The sequence below is a fragment of the Carassius auratus genome, unplaced genomic scaffold, assembly GCF_003368295.1.
Source record: "Carassius auratus strain Wakin unplaced genomic scaffold, ASM336829v1 scaf_tig00216413, whole genome shotgun sequence".
Classification (NCBI taxonomy): Eukaryota; Metazoa; Chordata; class Actinopteri; order Cypriniformes; family Cyprinidae; genus Carassius; species Carassius auratus.
Window position 1 is genome coordinate 141,912 of NW_020528558.1, and position 26,351 is coordinate 168,262.

Sequence of the window (26,351 nt, forward strand, 5' to 3'; positions counted from 1 at the left end):
TATTTGTAAAACCTTGATTTATCAATGATATGAGGACAATGTTATTTTTTATTTATTTGGCATACTGTAAATTACAGTAGGCTACTTTATACAATTGTATGTAAATTGCATTTGACAGTGAGTTGTTATTAAGACTGATAGACAGAACAGTCAGTTCAACAGAATAAATTCCAGATCTCTGTACATATCTTTTCTTATACAAATCATATTTAGTTATTAAAGGGGTCATATTATGCTTTTTTAAAGATCGTTATTTTGTGTATTTGGTGTAACAGAATATGATAACATGTTTTAATGTTAAATAAAACACGTGATTTTTCAAGTACTGTACATTATTGTGTGTCCTCTATACTCTGCCTCTCTTAAACACAATCTTTTTTTATAAAGTTCCTCCTTCTGACAAGCACAGTCTGCTCTGATTGGCCAGCTGCCCCAGTGCATTGTGGGTTAGTTTTACCATAATTTCAAGCCCGAAAGGGGAACAGAGCAGTGTGACAGATAAAGCTTGTATGTGTTTGCAGTACACACGCCACAGACAGCTGACTCCGCTGTGTGACCCCCTCTCTCAGAAACACACAGCATCTCTCTGACATGACTGCTTTAACACTAACTGCGGTTACTGAAACCACCACTTCTTTCTTTGCATGAGCATTTGGGTGACATTAATCAAATATTTCTTTATGCACATAGAGCTTGTAACACTCTAAAGAGAAAGAAATGTAACACTCTAAACTCGAAAGAAATGAAAATTGCATCATATGACACCTTTAAGAAAATAAATATATTTGTAAATATGAAATCACAATATATATGAAATCACAAAAAAGGTTAATGATGTTTTTTGTCTGGGATGAAAGAGCTGACAGGTTAGACCATCAAAAATCAATTCAGTTATTACTATGGTTTAATTTTCTGATGCCTATGATTCACAAGTGCACACTTAGGCTACATGTAATAAATAGAGTAAAGGTTATGCATATTTGCCGCACTGACTGAGGTGAGGGCTTCGAGCTCGGAATCTGGCCCAAACCCACCCAGACGGCAATATAGTGTTGTCTCACATCTGGTGAACATCTGGCCTGCGTGAAATCCATTCGGCCCAGATCTGGGCCGACACTGCTTACTGTCTGGGCAGAGTACTCCCTGGTTGAGAGAGGAATAGTTAGAAGTGAGGAAATGGGGTGATGGAGGGATGCTAGAAAACTGTCAAGGAACAGAGGTAAGTCTGCTGTGTATACCTCTTATCTTGTTAATTACGTTGATTACTGACTTTTTTTTTTTTTTTTTTTTTTGCTGCTATCAGAGTTTGTTGTCAAATATCTTGTTTGTACAAGCAACCACGTTCCCTGAGTAGGGAATGCCATGCCGCATCAGAAGATGGCACTATGGGGAACACCCTGGGCATTACAGTGTCTGAAACTTGTCAAACATTCCAATTCTATTGGCAGACAATGTGATGTGGGGACTACTTCACTTAAACCATAAAAGGGCATCTGCAACATCATGTCTTCAAATAAAATAATTTGTTGTAATTATTATTTTTTGCACATTTTTGGACCAAATTCTGTGAAGCAGATTTCCCTTTCCCCAAATTTAAGGTTAGTACCAAGGCATGTTTTCAAAATTAGTAAACATATAACCGACATTCAAAAAAGTTGTTTATTCCGGAGGTCTCAGAGATTCCAAATAAGTTTCCTAAACATGTCAAGTTAATTGTAATTTCTCAAAGTATCAACATGATATTAATGTATGCTGTCTGAGCAATTACAATTTCCTGTGGATTTTTCACATTCAAAACAGAACAACACAAATAATACCATATGTCAATAAAACTCGGATAAAGCTTTATTTTTTTGTATTTTTTTTTTAGGTTGATGAGAATTATGTTGGAGTTCCAAAGGAGTTGACATTTTCTAGGATCAGTGACAACATTAGAGATGGATTCCTGTCTGAAATGTAAACATTTTGGAGAGGTTCAAGATCTAAAAGTCTTATATATCTTCATGCTTGGAACTCTATAACATAACATGAGACTTTTTTATTTATTTATTTTTTAAGTAAACTTGCAAGTCTCTTTCAATCTTTCAGGAGTATGATCCACTGAAGAAGCTGTCATACACATGATCATCATCATCTTCCTCAATATGTAATGGCTCCCCTTCACTGGATTGTTTTACTCCATTATCCACGGATACTACCTACTCCAGCATGCACCAGGATACACCTAGTAGCTTCTGGCAGACCCCTCAATACCAAGATACCCCTTGCACCCCTTCTCTCACCTACAGTAGACCAGGCACACCGTCTCAGTGTGAGAGGACCCCAAATGAGTCTACTTTGATAAATACTGCGTCCTGTGTTCCTTTTATTCAACAGTCCATCCCAGACACCTCACAGCTTCAGCCTGGAAATATGACTCAAGCAGCCTTCAAAAAAAGCATTATTGGGGACAAAAGTAACTTGTGTTACTTACAGTATTTGAAAAAGTAACCCATATATTCTTTTGTAAATTAAAAAGTAATGTGTTACTTTACTAGCTACTTGCTTTTTTTCTCCTTTATACCAAGGAGCCATATTCCTAATCTTTGTCCACATAGCATCATTCAAGGTGCTGTGAAAAACTTTTGGATGCTAGGTGGAGGTCCCTCTCAAAATGGCAGCTTCTCAAATAGGCAAAAAACTCCAGGATGCAATTCTCACCTTAACAATCATTGTTGTGGAAGACACTGGGTCAGACCTCTTGAGATCAGGTACCAAAACCCATACAAACATAGGCCACAGCACAAATATATCCATAGACCTGTATATCGGGGAGGTCATTACCACTCTGGACCTGTGGCCAGTCAACTGCCTTTTAATAAATGTCAGGAAGATCCAACCACACCATCACTTTCAGATAATTTCAAACGCCAAAACTTTACTGGCTTAGTCAAGGGCCTCAGTCAGTGTTCCTCACATTCATCCTGATATGCAGATAAATGCAAATGCAAATAAATCAGAAAATACTTTCAGTAGCACAGTACCTTGTAAGACAACTCAAGAGGTGAACCAAAATCAATGTTCAGCACAAGCTTAATTTCCTCACTCATATACCCCGAAATCGTGTCCTTCTTATGAAACTACAAAAGATCTTTCAGAGCCCATAGTGCAGTGTCCTTCTCCTGAATCTCCTGTTCCAGAATCAAAGCCTAACAGCCTGGACCTTCATATCCAGATGCTTCTTAGTGCTGGAAGTCCAGTTCTGCACCCTTGTGAACCAAGACAGTTCAGACACCGAAGAGCATGATCCAGACTATCATCCTCAACCTTCTCCCAAAGTTCCCAGCCCCTCTCCTTCTTGTTCCACAGATGTTGTCCTAAACCATGACCAAACATCATCTCTTTCGTGCAATAATGGCTCTCATCCAAGAGATAGTTTATCTGGCATTGAGGATGTGAGTCTTATTCAGCTCTATGATGTGGTAAAAGATGACCATGAACTTAAATCAGCCAGGGAGCCTAGGGTCAACCCAAATGAAGGTGAAGATACTTCAGATCGGCCGTGTAGTATACCAGTGATATGCATCAACGGGAGCTATTTCTTTTTTTCCAATCCTCATTCCACCATCTGCTCTCTACCCCTCCATTCCATCTCCTTTACCCTCAAAAATGGATCCTCCTCCACCTAATGCTCCATTGTTACCTGGATACACTCTACCTAGTTCTTCTTGTTCATTCTTCCCTCCTCCAAAGATACAGAAAGTCTGTAGACCCACCCAACTGGCAAGGTAGCCAAGTACGTCTTCCCATTCCTACTAGAATAACACAAGAGCAAACCTCATTCTCACCTCCCTTCCTCCCTCTTCCCTTTAATTTCATGACACAACGCCTACCTTACCCTTCCGCTGGGTGTTCATCTGCCATATTGATGTATAGACCACCTTGTCTTCCTTCCCCCATGCCCAGGTTTGACCCTTGTAGACTCATCTTTCACACACTGGGAAAAATATCTGGACACCCCAGTGACCCTGTGTGTGCCAGATTCAGTAGAAAGTGATATGGACTATGAATTATTCGGTAAGTTCGTTGATTTTCGGTTTTCACATAAAGCAAAAATCAACCCCCATGTTTCTCAAATGAAAATAAAACATTCATAGATATCCACTAGAGGTCATTGTATAGACGAGACATGCAACTTTATCTGTATCTATATTTTTGTTGTTTTTTGGAGATGAAAAATAACTTAAAGAGATAGTCCACCCAAAAATAAAAAGTCTGTCATTAATTACTCACCCTCATGTCGTTCCAAACCCGTAAGACTTTCGTTCATCTTCAGAACACAAATAAAGATATTTTTTATGAAAACCGAGAGGTTTCTGACCCTCTATAAACATCTCAGAAACCTCTCGGTTTTCATCAAAAATATCTTAATTTGTATTCTGAGAATGAATAGATATATATGCTGATCTATGCAAGGGAGGAGTATGCCAGCTCAGATTCCACCTTCATCCAGATCAGGATCAGAACTCTGAGCTCAACAGCGTCACCTGTTGTCCTCTTTCAGCTGTGACAGCAACCTCCTCAAATTCAACCAACTCAAGGTAAGACAGGCTGTCACAACAACTGCATAACAAATGCTAGAATCATCAGAAACACCCAAATCTTCCACAACAGTGCTATTTTGTTAGTTAATTAATTAAAGTAGTGTAAATATTTTCCCTCTTTACAGTTCCGTAAGAAGAAGCTGCGTTTTGGCAGGAGTCGTATTCATGACTGGGGGCTGTTTGCAGAGGAACCCATTGTGGCAGATGAAATGATAATTGAATATGTAGGCCAGAGCATTCGGCAGGTGAGATTAAAAAACTTAAAACACATAGTTAGATATTTCAGCACTTATTTCTGAGTTAAAAGGCTTTTTTTTCAGGCTTTAAATGTCTTGCAAATTCACAAGTTCCTGTATATTTTTATTATATCCCAAATTCTGCTTGTAGCTGAAAATGAGGGCATTGGAAGCAGTTATTTGTTCCGGGTCAACCATGACACTATCATTGATGCAACCAAGTGTGGAAACTTTCGAGATTCATCAATCACAGTTGTAAGGTAAGACCAGATTTATTTAAGTTTATTTAAGTTAAGTAATTAATCACAATAAATTTTCAATATACCAAATAATTGTTACCTTTTGTTGTTTAGTGTTTATCATTCATTTCCATTTTAACATTCTATGTCTACTGGTTTTTATGTGTTTTTCCTTCCATAGCCAAACTGCTATGCCAAAATCATTACTGTGGAAGCTCAAAAGAAAATAGTCATCTACTCTAGGCAACTTATTGGTGTAAATGAAGAGATCACTTATGATTACAAATTCCCTATTGAGGATGAGAAGATCCCCTGCCTGTGTACTGCTGAGAACTGCAAAGGAACCCTCAATTAGAGAAGGACTCATCTTACACTTGAAGCATTAGCAGTAAACAAATTTCAGTCAACATCAACCTATTTTTTTTTATTTCTGTTAAGAATAAGGGTTTTAAATAGATTCACAAGGGTGTAACATATTCTTGACCGTCAGACATTTGTCATTTTTTCACAGGGGTAAATGATAATTCAACATGAAGATAAATGAGCAGTCATTTCCAGAATCTCTGATTTTAAGTTCTGCACGTGTAAAGTTGGAAAATGTCCAGAGCAAAAATATCAGGGCATATTTAAATTTCACTGCTTAAATGTGATTTTCATCATGTTAATTATTAGATTTTTTGGATTAAAGTTTAATATGATTTCATGAGTTTTATTGTGTAATATAAATGATAATAAATAAGTATATGTATTTTTGTCAAATAAAGTTTTTTTTTTTGCATACTATGGAGCTTTACTCTTAATATGTTATTTAGTATAACACTTGCCGTTGAATAGTTGCATTCCTTACAATTAGAATAATTTTAACAAAAAAAGCATTTCTCTGAATGCGTCTATTAAACCTTTAGCGTTTCGCTCGTGTAATAACAAGACAAACATACCACCACATTTCAATAAAAATGTAAAGGATACATAAATATCGGATACAATGTTAGCAATGATATAAACCTCAGGAAGATCATATCATTTGATATATGATGGAAATGGAACTGGTGTAAATGAGAAAGTTTCTTTTCTAAAGGTCCACAAGGTCAGAAGTGTCTGTAGAAACATTTAGGTACAAAATATAATGGCACATGCTTGAAAGCCAAACCAAAATATGACAAAATAAAACATTACTTTGCATATTTCAATATATGTGCACCATGCATTTACTATGAACAGAAATAGCCAAGTGAGAGTTTCTCTGATGTGCCGTTGGGTGCAAGTATGATGAGGTTTCCTCTGCCGTTCTGGTCTGCTTCAATTACCTGAAACAGAGATTTAAAATTTCCGGCACCAAAACTTTGAAACAACAGAGGGATGCATTGTTATTTATGTTTTCTCTACATAGGAAGAATGTACGAGATATTTCTGAAGCCTTAATTTTGAACCAAATTAAATGCTACTTTGAATATGATGAATGCTTGCTCAGAAACCATTAATAAAATATTGCTAGATTATTGCTTGATGGTTGTGTCTCTGGATGACCTCCAGAAACATGGTTCTGTCCTGTACAGGTTTGGTGAAGACCTGAAGCGAGTAGCCATTGTCATCATAATCCACCAAGATTTTAAGTTCCTGTCTAAAACAGTGCCACACTATTTTCACATTCTGCCTCTGACCTGTGACATAAATTAGCATTCATATGGACTATTAGCTGGCCAATAACTCTTTGCTGCATTTTTTTCAAAGTTCAAATTCAAAATGCAGACTCTGCATTCCTCCTCCTTCTAATAGCTGTTAAAAAACCCTTTAATTACTTGAACTGGAAATATAGTCTTACCTCCAATATGCTGATGTCCTCAACAATTTGGACTCTGGAAGACTTCAGCTACTCCCTGAGCTGCTGGTAGTAAGTGTCAGGCACTGTCATGAACTCCATACCACGTTCCTTTAGGTTACAGAGTCTGAAAGCATATTCTTGACATCTGTTTAAAATGCAAAGTAAACTTTTTAAGCATTCACATAGAACAACCTAAAACTTTGCACACTACCACTTTTACTTTCTCTATCAAAGTCATAAGACCTCTTAAGTCTGGTTTACTCACTGCTGTAATGATGTCAGAGGTGTTCAGTGCATTGTGTTAAACCCATGTGCTACCATAGTACCCCACATATTCCTAAAAGTGAAACGTTATTTGGATGAATAGATAGATGCATCCATTGGATAGAAATATTTAAGTACATTAGATGTTGTGTATTACATGCCTGGATCTAGGACTTGCGCTTCCCTATAGCTGGTTTATTAATCTGCATTTTCACAGTTTCTTCATAGTCGGCCACCACTATGTATTGCAGCGTGCTGTATTCAGTCTGCAACTGCTTGTCATCTACAGACCAAAATCTGTGGAACAACAGGTTCCTCTGATACCTTCATACAAACACAAACAGATCAGTTGAACACAGTGATCCACATGTGAAAAACATTAGCAAACCAAAAAACGGGGGCTTCTACTCATCTGCTGAATTCAATGCTAAATTTATAGACTAGGATAGTCATTATTTAAAGGTGCCATCTGTAATGTTTGGCAAAAAAAATCAAGTCATATTCCACATTCCATACCAGATAGGGGCAGTATGCCTCAATAAAGTGAATTGGTCTACTCTAGAGTAACAAACGAGAAACGGCATAGTCTCTATGCTCCGCCCCTACCTTCACAACAACACTACAGCCACAGCTGAAGCCTAAAAGGACGTTTTGCCTCCAGAGGAATGTTGGGTGATGTCAAGTGATTTTGAAACATGACATCTTCAAGCTACTCCCCTTCACCTTTACCAGTCAATATGTTCCTATTAGTTTTGTTCATATTACATTTTGAGTTGTATATACACATTATTTGAATTAAATTAATTTGACAGACAGCATTCTGTCAACATCAGACAGCTGATGTTGACCAAGCTAGCACCAACCAACGTAACCAGAGCTGCCAACTCTCAAGCATTCACCGTGAGACACACGCAATTGACTCTTTTCACACGCTTTCACACCACACATAAATTTTTTCACACACAGAAAAACCACAAAGCAAAGAGGACACGGAGACCAACAGACTAGACGGAGCAGGTTAGTTATGATATAATAAAATGGGTAACGTTAAGTTATAGCTAGTTAACTAACAAAAGCAGCTATGGTTAGCCATCGCTAACATTAGCATGTTTATCGAACAGTAATGCTAATGCTAATTAAGGTGGATATCTCTGCAGCACTATCACTTGACATTTTTTAATGACATCATCGCCCTTATTTCTTCTCATTCTTTTAATGCGTGTAGGTCATGTTATGGATATTTTTACCTCAATTTTTGCATATGGCACCTTTAATGTCTTTTGTGAAAAACACTGTATTTTCTCTAACTCTTTCAGATATTTGTGGGATGTCTTGTTTTAGGAAAAATGTATAAAAGTAACAAGAGCTTATGCTTAAATTTTGTAAACGCAGGCCATAAAAAATAGAGCTGGACATGATGTGATGGGGGTCTAGTTTAGATAATTCTGCTATTCCCGCCCCTCACCACCCTCTTTACCTCCCTTTCCTGTTCCTGCTGTCTCCAACTGTCTCCAGATGGTGTCTCAGAGCCTTTGAAAATCATTTCACTGAGTAATAATTACGATGGGATTTTCTTGCGTAATAATCGTCCACTACCACAGACTGAAATTCAACCATCCCATCTGCCGTCTCCATCTATTCTCCATCTATTCTCTTCCTCACCATGGAGACACACTGCTGATCACTGGGGAGGGGCTCTCTGTGTATTCTGACTGGTGGGATGGATAGGGATGGATAGGGAGTTTCCCCCCAAAGACTTGCAACTGTTCTGTTCTAATACCTTCATGATTTATTTTATGCTTTTCAGTCTTAACAACCCTAACATCAGAGAGGTCTGATTCTGTCTGCCGGTTAATATTTATACATTTTGGAATAAGTGTTTAGAAAAATGTTATACCACTATTGGCACCATCTCATTATTGGGCTGATTTCCAACCACATGATCAATGAAGTCCAGCTTCCTGTTAGGCCTGCAAAAGAAAATCATTTTAAGAGACAAAGAAAATGACAATGATAGAAGAAGAATCAGAGAGAAAGTGTGAGAAAATGTTATTTAAATACCAAAAGTTTGGACACACCTTCTCATTCAAAGAGTTTTCTTTATTATTTTATAACTATGAAAATTGTAGATTCACACTGAAGGCATCTAAATTATATATGAAATATGAAAATTATATATGTGGAATTATATATGAATACATCACAAACAAATAATTAAATAGTGATTTATTGACTTAAGTTATTATAACGTTTTACCTCAAAATTAGCAAATGTATAGATATTTGTGTGATATTCACTTATGGTAACTGTAAATTATTCTAAAGAACTGCAGTGACTCTTCCCTTTCACTCCCATTCCAACTAGAAAATGCATCCCAATAGTAAATGTCAGGTCTACTCTTGCGGCCCCACTGCCCCATTTTGAATAGTTTGCAGAATGCTTTTAAATCACTGGAGACTTCATTAACAGTGTTTTAGATTATGCTGAGAACACAGTTGATACTCATGACAGTTATGTCAGGTGTGATGTAACTTATACTGTATATGATTCGTTACATTTACATTAACTTATTTAGCAGAAACTTTTATCCAAAGCCACAGGAATATAGATAGATAGATAGATAGATAGATAGATAGATAGATAGATAGATAGATAGATAGATAGATAGATAGATAGATAGATAGATAGATAGATAGATAGATAGATAGATAGATAGATAGATAGATAGATAGATAGATAGATAGTGTTACTCTGAATTGGTCTGATGTAGTGAGAAACTCTGATGTACTATGTGTTCTCAGAAGTACAAGTCTACTGAGAGCAGGCATTTCACCTCACACATGCAGTAGACTGGCAATAGTTGAAACTTTAATGAGTATATGTGTTTAGGGAAAAGGTGTTAATGCACATGAGGTATGTTTCCCCAGAGAACAGTGAGTGAGGCTGTAACCAATGCTGATTGGACAGAACAGTTCTTGTGGGAAATACAGTGCTGTTGGTCAGCGCTCTCTCTTAGCTCGACATGATCCCAACACAAGTCATAGGAGAGATCAGAGGAGAACGAAGAAACAATGAGATAATAAACCATGATACAAGCTACAGAAAGACTATAAAACAAGCATGAGGAGCTAAAGTGAAGAAAATGGAACAAATAGAGCCGAGCACCATGAATGAGCAGACAGTGGAAAACCCAGCCATCCTGGAGAAGTGGTTGCAAAAGAGGAGAAACAGAGATGACAAAGGGAAGGAGGAAATAAACAAGCAGGTTGAAGCCGAGGAACATGCTGTTCATGAAGAAATGGAGGAGAAGAATGACACCGCTGAGACAGTTACAGAGAAACACAAGCAGTCTAGAGTCCATTCAGCCTTCTCTTTGGTGAGGAGTCAGATCAGGGCACAGGCTGGATTGGATGGTCAGCACATGGGCATACTGGATGTAGTTAACCAAATCACCAGGGAACTAGAAAATAACAAGAAAGAACAAGAAGAAGCTTCACCAACAGTTGAGATCACCTCATCTGAGGAGAAAGCAGTAGCCCGGAAAGACCCGATAGAAGAGCAGATGACAGAAATAGGAGAAAATAGTAAGAAAAGAGGAGAAGAGTTATGTGCAGCCTTGTTGGAGGAGATATTGTTGAGCTTGGAGTCATTTAAGAGGGATTTGAGTGAGGAGCTATCTCAGCTTCGTGGTGAGATGCAAAGCTACACAGACCAGGTGGTCTGTGGCCTGGAGACCCGTCTAACTAACTTACTGAGAATTCAATCGCTGGCTAGCACAACTCCTTCTGAACTTCCAAGAAAAAACACAGTTGAATCCATGGAGACCAAGAATCAAAGACCTCCCAGCATGCCTCCTCTGGGGACATCTAGAAGACTCAACCGCACAATGACCACTATCACCTCTAAAACTTCCCTACCTCTGTCGCTGGGGCCTCGCTCCAGTTCAGAGCCACTGGGGGGCTGGGGGGCTAAGACCGCCACCAGCAAAGGTGCTCAGATGAGAAGGAGAGATGAGGCGACTGTACATCCTCCTGTGCTGTTGCCTCCTGCTCTACTTTCTGCACAGAAAGGCAAGAAGGCTTTACAAAGCAGGACTCACATTGGTAAGCCAACATGCTAGTGAGGTCTGCCATTCAAGCATACACTATTGTTCATTGGAAAAGATCTTTAGAATGCCATCAGGGGAGGAACCATCTTTCAGAGTCAACAATAGAGATCGCAAGATAAGATTGTTAAATATGAATAGCTGCAAAGAGAGCTGAGGAGCAGAAGTGTTGTCTTCTGTGCTATTTTGTGTTGTTTGTCCATTAAACTGTTGAAGACCTCCAAGAAAAATCCTACTAAAGTACTCTCAGAAAAAAAGACACACCAAGGTGAATAATATGTATAATGACAAAATATACAGAATGAACTACAAATACATTTTTCAATCCATTTATAGGTTTATGACCTAGGTAGGTGCTATAGTTTAACAATAATGATTTTTGTTATTTAATAAATATAAATCTCGCTAAATAAAAATATCTCTTTCAGGATACTATGCATTTTAATTTGTTCTGTCCAACTGTATTAATCAAATGTACATGCAGGTGCAATTTGGAATAAGACTGCAAATGTAACTGGTGATATGTTATTTTTTATTTTGGTTATTGTGTTTATGATTTTTGAGGTTGAATCAAAAAGGTGATTTTATAAAAACTTGTCAATTAAGATTATTATTATTTTTTACATTTGATTTATGCATGTCATTATTGACATGGCATATGATATAAATAATGATATATTCAATAATATTGTCTGTAAAAAGAAGAATGCTACATTTCATTAATTTGTATTGTAATTAATTTGTATACAATTGTTTACAGTTCTACTAGAAGTTATAATGTGTTAATTGCATGCATATAGGTTTTAAAAAATATATATGTATGCATTGCATTGATCTAATACTTTCCTTTTCCTTGACGCATCTTTTGCCACATGTACAAGAATGCAAATATAATATTATTATTGTAACATCATCAGAAAGGCAGTCATATCTGAAAGATTGAAAAACCAAACCTGAAAATACAACTTGATTTTCCACAAAGCATTCTCCACAACATTCCATAAAGAGATTGTTCAATCATGACATATGCTGGTAGTGACATCTGCTGGTAAAGAATAGTAGGCTATGTTACTGGCAGTAAAAGAGGTCTGCGCAGGGTTGAACAGCGCATGCGCACGGCGCGCGTCCCCGTTTGATGACAGCTGTGTGCTGTGGCTGTTGCTAAAGGGAGGAGAAAATCTCACGACGGAGGGCTTTTTATCTCGTTCATTCGCAGCTAGAACATTTGGAGTACTGAAACGAGAACTTAACTGTAAAACCCACCCATAACACTCGTGACTGAATTCAGTACTTCACATCCAGCCGTCAAATTAGTCGGTAAGTCTTTTGTAAGTCTGGCTCGGGCTGCTTAATGTGTCACTTTAGCGACCTGAGCGTTAACGTTAGCTGATTGTTGGCCTGCTTGTCTCGGTCATGTTGTCACCTTTTGTTTTTAATCACGTTTTTTGCCAAATTAAGCTTTTAGGAGCATATTTCGGTTTCTTGGCATATTGTTACATGACTGTAGATTTCAATACACTACTAAGCGAGGTATTTCATTTATTGTTGTGCTGACACACCGACTCTTGCAGCTTTTGTTGTTGTCATGCACTTCTCATTGACAGTCATGCTCGTGTGATAAAGCCAGATACAGTGTGTTATTTGAGAGGTTAATGCCCATAGAGGATTCTGTAATTTCCTTTCAACGTGAATTGCACTCGGATTATGCAGCCAATTTTGTTCTGGAACTCACAATTAGAGAGATATTAGATATTTCCCACAACGATAGAAATAAGCGCGAAAAGTTCTTTTCTGTGATAGCTGTCAAGTGCATAGCCTTGCGTACGTACGTTACAGTATTTGACAAGTGTTTTTGCTGCAGATCTCCAAACTCAAGGGTTTGCATACTGGTCACTTATTTCCCAAAATAATATTTTGTCTGGAAATATATGACATAACTATCCCTAAAGGTAGGTTTAGTTTGCACATTTCCATACAATGCAAATTTGGTGTGTTTTTAAAATTATTAAATGAAATGATAAAATAAAAACATCCATAATTTAAGAACATACAATAAAATAAAGATACAAAGGAAAGGAAATTCGATAACAGGAGTGCCAACGTGATTCAACTGAAGATCATTAGCATTAAATTTGGTCTTTGGTTCTAGATTTTATTGTGAGCAATTAATCTGTACATATGTTTTTTTTTTTTCTTTTCTTTTTTGAATGCTGTGATGTTTAATTAAAATGTCATAACTTGAACTTTCTCAGGTCAAATTTGCAGAGCTCCACTCATATAGTCCATTAAACCTTGCCCTTCCAGTCCACTGCAATGTTGCATTAATTTTTAGTTAATCGTAAAAATCAATCAACAACTAATGGATTGAATCAAGTCCTGGACCTATTTTATTATTATTATTATTAATATATATATATATATATATATATATTTGATAATCTGTTTCAATTAGATGTACCTCACATTACATTAGAAATAAATTGTAGCTACTTCTGTTACTTTGTGACTTTGACCACCTATAAAAATTATCCCAAAATAAGCCAAAGCATTAAGCTTTGCTTGTCACCATGTTAAGCACAGAAAGTTTTTTTTTTTTTTTTTTTTTTTTTTATAAAAAAATTGGTGTTAGACTAAATAAGCACTGGAATGCTGTGATTGGACATAAATAAGAGCATATACAAAATGCATTTAAATGGGCTTCGGGTAATTTGGGAAGCTGCGATCCATACGAGCTTTCTTGCTCAAACACACATAGTCTCAGAAAAGCCTGTCTTGTTTCTCTGAGAAGTCTGCCAAGTCCTAGAGCGCTCGTGTTTTCTAATCACTCAGCTGTGTGGCTGGCACAGGATGGACTGCTTTTCTGATCCAGTTCATCCCCCAACTGTTCGGTTGTTCTCATGTAGCCTCATAATGAGGGCATGAAGCTCCTCCCATGGCATCTCCTCAACAAATGCCAAAGCTGTGACATTAGGTCAGTAATGCTCTTTCAGTAGTATACTGGAGTTTAATTGATTCAGTAACTATTTATTGGTGCTCTGCTCATGTCTCTACACCTTTTTTTCTTTTCTAGTATAGTGAAAGCTTAGTAAGGAAGTTTCATAATGCCAATTTGCTTCTACCTCAGCCAAATGTCCTGGATTTGATGGAGTGCCATGTACCCACAAATCATTTCAGCTTTAATGGATGTTCTGTATTTTTAACAGACTTCGGTTTTGTGTCATACGACTGTGGCAGTGTACAAACTGTTGCCGGGATCTGCTGTGAGGTGATGCTGAGATCAAGCAGGATGTGTTTCCAGCTGGGTCAGGAGTTAGGAAGTGTGAATCTCCTGATATTATGTGTGTGCGATAATGTGCACTAGAGAGAGTGTGCTGACACGTATAGTAATGTCAGAGTGGCCCTTGGCATATTTTTCTTGGCACTCTGCTGTTGGTATTTAGTAAAACTAAGTAAATGGGAAATTCTTGAACATTTTGTGCATGTAAACATACTAGAATGTGCTTTATCCTCTTCTGAGATTCTGCGGTAGTTTATGTTTTATTTAGGGCAGTGGTTCCAGAATGGATTAATTTTATTTCTGATAATTTTAAATATTTGAAAATTCTTACAAATGCAGATACTGCAAGAATTATTTTCACGGTATAGCTGATAACCAGTAAATAATAATCAGGGCTCGACAAGTGGATTTTGTGAAGGGACAAGTGAATGAGAATTTGTGATCAAAATTTTAATAACAAACAATAACTAGGGCAACACCGAAACTTTGGCATGAACGATTCTAATTTTATTACTTTCAGTGTAAACGGTGACTAATAACGGATAATGTATTGACAGAATTAAGGTCGCATCAGTTGAGGCTTGTGCAGTGTGTCTGACTCACTGAGAAATCAACACTATAAGCTCAACAGCACACAAAAAGAAACAAACCTGAGCAATACTGCGGTAGAAAAAATATAATATTCTATATAATTGTGTATTCTATATAATCGGGAGTGATGTTTTCCCGACTTTCAGATCGATTGCAAATGTGATATTGATTTTATACAGCTTTAGTTAACTAAACTACTAATATTAACTGACTTTACATTTTAGACATATTGTGGATTGTTTTTCCTCTATTTCGCTAAAGAAAATAGTTGTAAGCAAAGCCACGGCAGAACAGTCACGCATCTCCGAGCAACACACAACAGTCTTTCGTTACTAAATGATTCATTTTTGAACGAGTCAATGATTCAGTGAGCCATTTATAAAAATGGTTACTTGCTTTATTTATTGAATGAATCAGCCGTTTGAACGAATCGGTTGAATCAATGATCCACTCATTAAAACGGTGACTTGCCACCACCTACTGGTGGTATAATTTCATATTTAAAAGTATCATTGCATTTTTCCAACATTTCATATTTGTATGTCAAAAAAGTAAAAGAATCTAATAACATTATTTATGCATTTGGACAGATGGAGTTTGTTGATACTGATTTCATTTGAATAGTAACAACCATATAGTGCCATATTATTCTAACTTGATTTATAAATCAAGTAAGAATTCAAAATAAATGGAGACATGTACATTTAATCAGTTTAGGAAAATATTGTCCTTCATTGAGCAATGATGAGACTGCTTCAGAATAAATTATATTTGAGCCAAAAAAAAACAACAAAAAAACAAGTAACTTTGTTCTTGGACAAGTGAATGATTGATTTACTTGTCCGAAGGAAAAGCTCATGTCAAAGCTATATATTAGGGGTGTAACGATTCACTCGTTTTCTCGATGCATTGATTACAAACCCTGTCGATTAATATGCATCGATCTTGAAACATGATTTTTGAATCGTGAATCGCCGATCTTGGACCGTAATCGATTATAAATGCTTAGAATCGAATGAATCGCGATTTCTATAGCGATTCAATGCTTTCAAAATGTATACACATTAAATTACTACACGCACGAATTAATGGAGACCTTGACGAGTGTTCGTGAATCGTGCCTCTTATCTGTCCTTCACGCGCTACACTGTTTACCGCCTGAGACTGTCACAGGATTGCGCTCGCGCTCCGTTTGTCTCTGACGCAGCTGACGTGTGATCTATACGATCTATGTGATCTGGACTCGTGGCCAGTAATGCTAACGTGAAGTAGTTTTACTATTCTGTAGTTTGTCAATGGCTCTCTGCATCTTAACCATGGAGTTACCGGAGCCATCGACAGCTGTATTTATTGAATGGACGGAGCAGGAATGTAAGTCTAAATCATACGCACAGATCCATTGAATGAGAAATGTTTTTAAACAATGCGGATGAACCGAATATACAAAGGAAACTTTTAAAATTAACCACAGCATTAACAACGACCTTGAAATAAGAGCGCGAGCTTTATCTGATAATCAGATGCATGAAAGTAGCGTTTGTTTCATTAGCAAACAGACATCTGGCGCATTTTCTCTCAGAATCATTTGCTGATTAGAGAGGAAAAGTTAAATAGAGATGAAGACGTTTTCATACTGAAAGAGAAGCAATCTCGCTCTCATAGACGTGCCAGGCTATGTCATGTTTTTATGTCATCATTTATGACTTTATTAGGGGTGTAACGATTCACTCGTTTTCTCGATGCATCGATTACAAACCCTGTCGATTAATATGCATCGATCTTGAAACATGATTTTTGAATCGTGAATCGCCGATCTTGGACCGTAATCGATTATAAATGCTTAGAATCGAATGAATCGCGATTTCTATAGCGATTCAATGCTTTCAAAATGTATACACATTAAATTACTACACGCACGAATTAATGGAGACCTTGACGAGTGTTCGTGAATCGTGCCTCTTATCTGTCCTTCACGCGCTACACTGTTTACCGCCTGAGACTGTCACAGGATTGCGCTCGCGCTCCGTTTGTCTCTGACGCAGCTGACGTGTGATCTATACGATCTATGTGATCTGGACTCGTGGCCAGTAATGCTAACGTGAAGTAGTTTTACTATTCTGTAGTTTGTCAATGGCTCTCTGCATCTTAACCATGGAGTTACCGGAGCCATCGACAGCTGTATTTATTGAATGGACGGAGCAGGAATGTAAGTCTAAATCATACGCACAGATCCATTGAATGAGAAATGTTTTTAAACAATGCGGATGAACCGAATATACAAAGGAAACTTTTAAAATTAACCACAGCATTAACAACGACCTTGAAATAAGAGCGCGAGCTTTATCTGATAATCAGATGCATGAAAGTAGCGTTTGTTTCATTAGCAAACAGACATCTGGCGCATTTTCTCTCAGAATCATTTGCTGATTAGAGAGGAAAAGTTAAATAGAGATGAAGACGTTTTCATACTGAAAGAGAAGCAATCTCGCTCTCATAGACGTGCCAGGCTATGTCATGTTTTTATGTCATCATTTATGACTTTATGACTATGCTTTCTGTGGAAATTTTGAAGAATGGTGGTAACCAAACATGAGTTTTGATGACTATTGAATTCCATAGAAGGGGGAAAAAAACTCATACAAAAAAAAATGAAAGAAAGTCATACAGGTTTGGAACGACGTTGGGCTTAATAAATGACAGAATTTTCACTTTTAAAAACTGTGCCTTTTTTATGCTTGAACACACACGCAGGCATTAGTTAAAAACTTCTCAAAAGGTAAATGGGTGCTGTAAGTTATTGCAATCAGTTTAAATTAATACTAAATTGAACTAGTCTTGAATTATTGGAAGCAATAACCCACAGTTAAATATCTAGCCAACTAAATATCTGATATTGGTTAATTAATTTAAATCTCTTATATTTGGTGATAACAGTTGTGGTCATGTTATTTGTATCGCTGTTTTGATAGATAATATAGAAATATCTATTCCTGTCTATTGCCTTGATGGTAATTTAAAAACCTGAAATTTATATAGCATTTCTGTATGCCAACTTAAAAAAAAATATTGAAACATAAGGGCCTTTCACACCGCCGGAACCTTTTCATTTGTACCAGAATTGATTGTGGGACTACCCTCTTTTGTTGCTTTTTTTGCACCGCCAGAACTGGGTGCAATTTTAGTACCGGAGTGCCTTTTTCAAAGACCAAATTAGCTCCTACTATGGAGCAGGGTCTAACCATCACAATTGGCACGATCCATGACATAAGTAGACATTGATCAACTTATTTCGCAAATATGATGAACAGCGATGAATTGGCGGACGCTGTAGTGCACAAATTTTTGCACTGCCTGTTGTCATTGGAGATTCCTTCTTTCTTTTCTTTCAGTCGCTCTAGGTATACGTCGACATTCCATGTCCATTATTGTGAAACCCTCAAGACACACAAAAAACACAGCTCCGATCAAAGCATCCTCCATCTTCCTGTTGTTAACGTTGTTCACGTTGTTCTTTGTTAACGTTGTTGAATGCCGTGCACAAACAATGGTCGCCGTGATTTTGCCAAGTAAGACATAGGGGTGCTACGATCACGATCGGCCGATCGTTAATGCGCATCTCGTCAGTAAAGCCGGTTATCTAATCAGCGGTTAATTCCATCAGGTGCGTGATTTCACATAGTAACTGTGATTTCTGTGTAGTAACAGCTGCTCTATGTGAAATCACACACCTGATGGAATTAACCGCTGATTAGAGAACCGGCTTTACTGACGAGATGCGCATAACGATCGGCCGATCGTGATCGGAGCAACCCTAGTAAGACATGATCCAGGATCAACATTATTTTCCAAAAATATAGACTTAACCCAATCCCTACCCGTAAACCTAACCCTACATAATTGTTTCCTAAAATCAGTGGGAAATGATAGCTGATTAACAAGGGTGAAACACCTTAACCTGATAGTAAGAATAAACAGATATTTTCTCAATTCTGATTGGTTGATTGAAATGTTGTACTTGGTGAAATCACGCTCGCTCACAAATGACATTGCTGGTGACCAGGTTGCGTCACTCCCTAGTACACACTTTTCGGTGTAAATGCAACCCTTTCAATGGTACTGGGAAATAGCTCGCGCAAAATCACCCCAGTACTTTAGTACTGTACATTTAGTTCTGGAACTCACTATAATAGTCTTAGGTGAGAGGAATGTTTGTCGTATTTATTTATTGGTCACTTAGTTTTTGGCAGTTATGCTATTCCATCAGCAGTCAATTTATCTGAGGTTTCATATTGCCTCCATATATTGGCATAAAGGTGTTTCTTAGAGCCAATATGTTCAGTGACACTGTTGTGAAATTTCAAAGATGACTGATGCTAAGCTGTCCTGTGGTTGTTATTTTATCTCAGGATTCTTGCAGAGGTCCTCAAACTTGTTTGGTGAACTATTTCTGTAAACCACAGAGATACAGTTTCACATTGTCTAAAGAGAGCAGAAAGCATCCTGGTTTGGAGACATTTCCGTGCAGTACTCCCACACCCTCCTGTGAGCCTGGCTGGTGTAATGAAATAGATTTCTCAGAAAGACTTAGTGTTGGTTATGGGATTTTCAGTGGTCAGTCAGATGCCAGTGGAATGCAGATCTGAACAAACTGAAAGGGCTTTCAGTATGGCCAAGTTTCATCTCTTTGCATGCACATTTATGTATTTGTAAATGGAAATGTGGTTGGGATGCCTGGCCACAGAGAAAGCATCCCACTCATCATCACATCCCCAGCTAGTTACATTAGCTGCCCTCATTCGTCAGATATTGTCTCTTTGTGTTCGTAATGGCCAGGAAACATTGATATTTCCACTCAGGATTTCTCTTCTGCTCAGTTACTAGCACATCCACAATGTTGTCCATTACAAAGTTAGATGACATTCACTGCTAAATGGAGTGTGTGGGTAGTTTCTTCTCATGAGTGGTCAGGTCCGGTGCATTGTAAACATGTGAAAGTGCCTGATGTTGCATTCGAGCTGTGATTCATATCCCACACAGCTCCAGCTCTGAGCGTGTTTTAAGGGCACTGAGAGCTCTGCCTCAACCAGCTACAAAGAGGAAGAAGAAATGAAAAACGGATCCTTGTTAAGGCACCTAACCTGAAAGTTACACGCAACTCACACCGAGTGTTTCCGGTCAGTCTGTCTTAAAACGAAATTGCTTTCTCTACCAGTGGTAATCTTGTCAATATAATTACTGATGAAAATGTTCCTTAACCAAGCGTTTTTTTTTTTGGTCGTAACAGAATTTACAACTTTGTAAATACAACTGTATACTCTTTGTAATGCTAATATTTCAGGAGCTCAGGTTTCCTCAAGTTTGAAATTTTTGTTTTACATTTTTGTTTTACATTTTCATGCTTTACATTTTTTTTTTTTTCAGCAAGGACACAATAACTGTCAAACGTGCCTGGAAAGGCTTTCATGATGTTGATGTTACAAAATATTTATATTTAAAAGGAATGTTCTTTTAACTTTTTTCTATTCATCAAAAATCTTTAAAAATGTATCACGGTTTACACAAATCCTCTTAAAGTATTTATATGAATCACTGCAATGTTGCATAAAAGAATAGCGATTTTAATTTCATGTTCACAGCACAACTGTTTCCAACACTTACAATAATAAATGAGCAGCAAATCAGCATATTAAAATGATTTCTGAAAGATCACGTGACACTGAAATAATGCAGAAAATTCAGCTTTGCCATCATAAGAATTAATTACATTTTAAAATATATTAAAATAGAAAAAAAAAACAGTTATTATAAATAGTAATAATATAGACAGTTTTGAGTTTAACAAGTTGAGAAAGGTTGATGCTGTTAGATGGGTCTAATGCAGTATTAATGCACACTGTTTTGTAATCAGAAATCTGTGTGCACTTGAGTGCTGTCAGCTTGCTTAATGCAGACATGCTCATTATTCAAATGAAAGGGAGAATCATTTCAATAAGAAGAAAATAGGGTAGCTTATGGGAAACGAATAACAAGGAAACAGTAACTGTAACAGCATTGTACTGTACTTTTCATATCAGCATGTACCAAAAAAAGAAAGTATTGATAGTTGTGCTTGGCCTCCTAAAAATTATATCTGCACATAGCCCTAGACTATATTCTTGAAGACACTTAATAAAAGAGATTTTGTTCTCTTGCATAAGAATACACTAAGGAGTAAGCACATATCCATCACTCTCTCCTCTCCCTCTCATAATGAGTCTGCTCTACCTGCTCAAATGCTGTCAGAACTAATCCAAACGTAGCTCTTCAGAATAAAGGAACTGAAAAAAGGACCTTCCTCCTGTTCCCAATGCTTTAGGAAAGTGTTCTTTGCTGTCATTGTTGCTAAAAACAGCATCAACTGCAGTCCAAATCTGGAAAAAAGTGGAAGTAGACTGATCTCACGGTTTTAGTTGCTTGTGTATTTATTGCTGCTGATATTGGCTTTCAGTGTGGCTTTTACCATCCCTGAGATGTTGAGTAGAAACAATTCTGCTGATTAATAACTTAGCCTTTTTTTTTTTTTTTGTATAAGATTTTTTTTTTATATATATAGATCCATTGATGTTCTGTTGATTTTTTTGATCAGCAAAATCTGACATCTGTGTCTAGAAAATGATCTCAGCTCCTTGAACTTCCCATCCCAGAAATTTGACATTGGAAGGAAAGCAGGATGTTATTTAAAAATGTCCCATTTTATTTCTTTATGGTCCTATTATGGACCTGTTTGTACTGTGGCTGAATTACCCAGATTACCCTGAATATTGTAAACAACAACATTAATTTACAATATAAGTTACTTTTGTAACTTGTCTAAATATCTGTAAATATATTTGTAAGAAAAAAATATATTACTAGCCCCTAACTTTGAATGTTTGTGTACATTAAAGGGGGGGTGAAATGCTATTTCATGCATACTGAGTTTTTTACACTGTTAAAGAGTTGGATTCCCATGCTAAACATGGACAAAGTTTCAAAAATTAAGTTGTACGTTTGAAGGAGTATTTCTGTTCCAAAAATACTACTTCCAGTTTGTCACAAGTTTCAGAAAGTTTTTTTCGAGTATGGCTCTGTGTGACGTTAGATGAAGCAGAATTTCCTTATATGGGTCCTGAGGGCACGTCTGCCGGAAGAGCGCGCGCTCCCGTATAGCAGAGCACTGAGAGCACAACAGACTTCACTGATCAGAGCGAGAGCGTCGCGAAATGTCACAAAAGAAGTGTGTTTTTGGTTGCCAGGGCAAGACAACCCTGCACAGATTACCAAAAGAGAAACAGCATTAAGGGACCAGTGGATGGAGTTTATTTTTACAGAGCATCAACGGAGTTGTGCAAGTGTTTGTGTTTGTTCCCTGCATTTCGAAGATGCTTGTTTTACAAACAAGGTCCAGTTTGACGCCGGATTTTCACATCGTTTATTTCTTAAGGATAATGCAGTCCCAACGAAAAAGGGTCACGATTGTGTGTTGGAACCGCAGGCGGTGAGTAAAACTGCTTCAAATATCTCTGTTATTAACTTAGCTATCGGCGCGTAAGCACATCAAGTAAACAACATGCGATGTTGCCATCAAACTGCATGAGTAAAACTGCTTCAAATATATCTGTGTTGTTAACTTGGCTATCGGCGCGTAAGCACATCAAGTAAACAACATGCGATGTTGTCATCAAACTGCACTTTCCACATGTACAGCTTAAAAAAAAAAAAAAAGACGACAAAGTGGAACTTAGTCATTTTCCAAAACCGCTAAGCAAATATATACAGTTTCAGTACATACAACATAGAGACTGATTGCTGATGCTGCTCTTGTTCAATTTCAGCCTCTGGATCTGATTCTGGATCATAAATATACGCTGAATCTGACTGTTAGCCATGGTTTGTTTTGGTTGGTTTTGTCCTCACGGTAATGTCACAACTTCCAAACGCTCTCATCGCAAAAGCCTACTGGCGCTCGTGATTCTTTAGCTCCGCCCACACGTCACGCCAGCCGGTCGTGTTTTTCCGGGAAAAATCGGTACAGAATATCTTTCTCTTATGAATATAATAAAACTAAATACTTTTTGGAGTTATGAAGGATGCAATACTACTCTATAGGTACTCAAGATTAACAGGATATTGAGTGAAAACGAGCATTTCACCCCCCCTTTAATATGATAACAGATGGCCAAGCAACGTTTAGGTAAGTAGAAAAGTAGGCCTAGTATTTATTTGATTTGTTTCATTGTTTTTTGTTTTTAAGCTTATTTAATGTTTACTCCGTGTGACCTAGCTCATCCCTGCAGTATTTATAAGCTTATTGAAAGACAAAGCTTGAAAGCCATTACAACTACCTTAAACTTCTCAGAAAAGAAGAAGAAAGTAAGTTAGTAGGTATCTTTTTCCTCTGCCCCCAAATCTAAAACTTCAAATACTACTGCATTCAGCCGCAAAAAACCAAGCACTAAGAGTGAGCACAGTGATGTGCTTTATTTGGCAGGATGACAAGAGATTGAGCCAATTCAGGATTGAGTGGTACAAGAAGCCTCAGCGGATATACTGATATTCTGCTGTATATTTGTGGGCTGCTGTACGGATGCTCAGTGGTCCGGGCTCCATCAAGGGCATCTCTGGGCTGCTCTACGTCCCACATTCTCCTGCGTAACCCATGCTTTAGAAAGACCTCTTTGTGCCTGAGGAACAGTCCAAGAAATATTTTTTTTGCATTTCCTCTAGTCTGAATGTTTGCGTGTGAACATTAATACTAGTGTGTGTGAGAGTGAGAGTAAATGGGTGTGTGTTTTCTGTTTGACTATATGCCTCCTTTATGTGAGAAAGCAAAGGCGACTAATGCGATTTGCAAATAATTTTTTGGGCCATTCATAAAACATAAAGTGTCTGTCAGGTCAGGGTATTCCAGGCTTTGTAAATGAGTTACAGCTGCAATATGCACAGTGATTCTCAACCAAGCTGATCAGTTTTGGTTCTTCACACTCTGAAGTTTATGCCATCTATTCATATATTCGGTTTAAATTTTGGGTTTATGTATGTATGCATGTTTATGTACATTATATCTCACTAATGTATTGTGGAGTTTATATTTGCTGTTGAAAATGTAGTTTGATCTGTGTACAGTCTTAAAATACATTGTTGACAAGAGCAAATGGCATGCTACATCTCTTTTCATTTCCCACTGTTGCTCGACTGTTGAAGAAGTATACTGTCTAAAAGATTTACTGTGGTCTTTGCATTGTCATTGTCATTACATTAGTGCATGATTAAGCAATGGATTACTGCTGTATAAATCCTGTATAATAATCAGTGCTGCCTGTGTTTACCAATAGAATAAATTTAGTCATTTTGTAAATGACATACATTTTGCACATAGAATAAATAAGCAGCAATGATGCATTTCATGACTTGCTTCTTTTTAAGGCTGTTTCATGAGGTTAAATGCTACATTGCGTAGTTGCCTGTCTCTCTGTAAAAGGTTGAAGTAATTTAAAAAAATGCTTTACTTCAGCATGCCCTTTGGACATTATAAAATACATATAATTGTATTATTTTGAATGTCCGTGTCCGTGTTCCCTGTATTAAAATTGGTCTGTTATCTCACATCTCAGAGGAAATAGAGCAGTCTTCCTGTTTAGGCATGATTTTGTCTCACACAGTTGGAGTTGAGCTATTCAGCAGCTCTGTTTATTGACTCTATATGTAGTGATTTTACTTTCATAGAAAGGCCTCATTTGCTTTTATCCTACAGTATGTGTAAGATGTGCTGTCTAGCTGTTACAATGAGGGTATACTACTGAATCCCTATTATAAAAAGACATACCACACTAGAGACACTACACTTCAGAAGGAACACAACCTGTTAAATTGTGAACAACTGAGACAGCAGGGAAAATCAGCCGAGAGAACCTTAGCCAAAATAGTTTTATTTGACATGAATGAAAATGTACAGAGTCTGCCTGTCATAATATTTTTAAAGGCATTTGACATGCATTTTAACATGGATCTTTATACAGAGTTTTAGTTTACAAGAAACCCTCAGACTCTTAAACACAGTTTGGAAAAATTGGACTTGACATGACTTACACAGTATACACTACCACATATTGAAAGGACTGTTTTTGAAAACTCAGTTTTCGTGGTCAGTCCAAAATATCTAGCAGATTTATTCTAGTCAGCTTAATTTTAATTTTAACTGTACTTCCATCACTCACAGCCTTTAAAAAAAATACAATAAAATAAAAATCTATAATTAATTATGGTGTCTGCTCCAACTGAAGTCAGTTGTGTTTTGATTAGCGATTTGCGATATGACGATTTTTGTGTTTTTTTTTTTTTTTTCTGAGAGCCGCATACATCTGAAGCATGCACGCTAAAACCTGTCAAACAGCGCCTGATTATTGAAGTTATCTTTTGCTCTAATACTGTCAAAACACACAAGATTTACATGTAGACTCAGCTGGTTATGTCTAAAATGAAAGTAAACAGTTGGGAGAAAAACTTATACGTGCATGTGTATTAGATGCGTGCAGGCCTATTAAACATGCAGCCTACTGTCATTATTGTCAAGGGATATATCACCTTAAAGTCACATTGCCTCAAACCTGTATTAATTTCTTTCTTGTGCTGAACACAGAAGAAGATATTTTCAAGAATGTCGGTAACCAAACAGTTACTGGTCCACATTGAATTTGATGGTAGCAAAAAATACTGTCACTGTGGACCAGCAACTGTTTGATTTTATTGTACCTGAAAATAAAAGTAAAGCACTGTATGAATTCTATATTATGTGTAGTTGTAATGTGATTCTTTGTCATTCTTTTATCTTTGTTATTAAAAAATAAGAAGAAAGATTTTTATCTTTGTTTTTTTTTCTTTTTTACCTTGAAAGACTTTGTCTTTATTATAGGGAAATTAGTTTGGCTGTAATGCTCAGACAGCATATGATATTTTTTCCATATCGCCCACCCCTAATTTTGATCAATATTCATTGTCTCTGATAAATATGCAATTTAAATTATTTTAAAATTGATCACAATATAATAAACTTATTAACTATCGTCAACTATTAATGACATGGCATAAACATCATACCATGCAGCTCTTGTTGCTCATATTCTCTTGTATTGAATTTATAGCAGTATTTACATCATACTCTGCTGACATAATGCTGTTGTAAATTCTCCTGCAGTGCCACTAATTTATCTTGTTCT

At 37.1% G+C, this 26,351-nt stretch overlaps 1 protein-coding gene and 2 pseudogenes across 6 annotated transcripts in view; 2 read left to right on the forward strand and 1 right to left on the reverse strand.

Annotated features, from left to right (window-relative positions):
- Nucleotides 1-1,192: 1,192 nt before the first annotated feature.
- On the forward strand, nucleotides 1,193-5,413 carry LOC113098077 (histone-lysine N-methyltransferase SETD1B-like; annotated as a pseudogene).
- Nucleotides 5,414-6,269: 856 nt separating this feature from the next.
- LOC113098078 (4-hydroxyphenylpyruvate dioxygenase-like) lies at nucleotides 6,270-9,563 on the reverse strand (annotated as a pseudogene).
- Nucleotides 9,564-12,374: 2,811 nt separating this feature from the next.
- The window catches only part of gapvd1 (GTPase activating protein and VPS9 domains 1), a 39,934-nt gene continuing 25,957 nt past the window's right edge, over nucleotides 12,375-26,351 (forward strand). For all 6 annotated transcript variants that reach the window (XM_026263069.1, XM_026263072.1, XM_026263073.1 and 3 more), the window contains exon 1: nucleotides 12,375-12,566. The gene's annotated coding sequence lies outside the window, so the exon portion shown is untranslated. The remainder of the gene's footprint in view (nucleotides 12,567-26,351) is intronic.